The sequence below is a fragment of the Echinococcus granulosus genome (genome assembly GCF_000524195.1).
Source record: "Echinococcus granulosus chromosome Unknown EG_S00169, whole genome shotgun sequence".
Classification (NCBI taxonomy): Eukaryota; Metazoa; Platyhelminthes; class Cestoda; order Cyclophyllidea; family Taeniidae; genus Echinococcus; species Echinococcus granulosus.
Window position 1 is genome coordinate 38,544 of NW_020170549.1, and position 1,073 is coordinate 39,616.

The 1,073-nt window shown below is 39.0% G+C and overlaps 1 protein-coding gene across 1 annotated transcript in view; it reads left to right on the top strand.

Moving 5' to 3' along the window:
• EGR_09814 (Formin-like protein 3) overlaps positions 1–1,073 on the top strand; it is a gene marked incomplete at both ends in the record, with an annotated part of 38,203 nt that overhangs the window by 21,643 nt on the left and 15,487 nt on the right. The window lies entirely within an intron of this gene.

Genomic DNA, 1,073 nt, shown 5'->3' on the forward strand with positions numbered 1-1,073 from the left:
CCTCACTTCTACTACGCTCAATACTCTAACTGCAAAGAACATAGAGTTGATACAATCCGAAGGTGTACAAGGCCAACTTTTTCTTTGAAAACAGCCAGTCGATGGGGAGAAAATCCTGGTCTTACAAGATAATGCCATGAGGAGGCCTTACACTGTAAATGAGGATGAGTGAGGGAGGGAGAGGGACGTTAACTCACCTTGTTCCATTGGCGGTATCTCTTCAGGTTTTGGTTTCCGTCTCTTGCCACTAAAATGTCAAATAAACACTTGAAACATGTAATAAATGGTTGAGGAATAAGTACGATGGAAGCAAAGGTGATCAGAGCTAGATCTTTTACTTTTAGGCACGAAGCATGTGTAAAACTGGAAAAGGTTTATAAATACTAGATTACAGCCGTGATGATTCTAACAAGTGGAATATTGTAGGAAGCTTTCTACAGTTGGTTGATTTTTATCATAAGAACCACAAGACTTTATTTCATTACCATATCGAATTAGTTGTTTTTGCGCCTAGACCTCATTGATGAGTAGCTGAATTTTGGATCTTTTTGATTTTTTGGAAAATTGCGCCACTTCTAGAGTATAGCTGCTTTTAAAATGGTCTTAATTTCAGCGAGTTAGCCGAGGTGAATACCCACAGCAATCTTAGGGAACGGTGAACTAAAGTAGATCGTTCACTTTAGTTCCATCAGAGTTTTCGCATTCAGACGCTTCAGTTGACATCCAACAGGTAAAAGCTGTGCAGGAAGCATTTACGTTTTCGAATAAGTTAACGATTACTAAATTTATTGTTGCTTTGCCGAGTTCAAATGAACAAATTCTAGTATTTGAGTAGTCTTTGGTAAAACACGCCTTGGAGATTATGTGTACTGGTTTATTGGTACTTGTGTTTGTGTCCCATCTTTACTTTGATGATTGTGTGCTGCTGAGTCGAGGTTCCACTTAGGACTTAGCGCGTTCTCGAAATCTCGCCAAGTACTAACTGATTTTACATTGTTTATTAATTGCATACCACTTTCTGTTTCGAAAAGCCCATTGTATGTGTGGTGCATCACACAGCACCTTTTCATCCT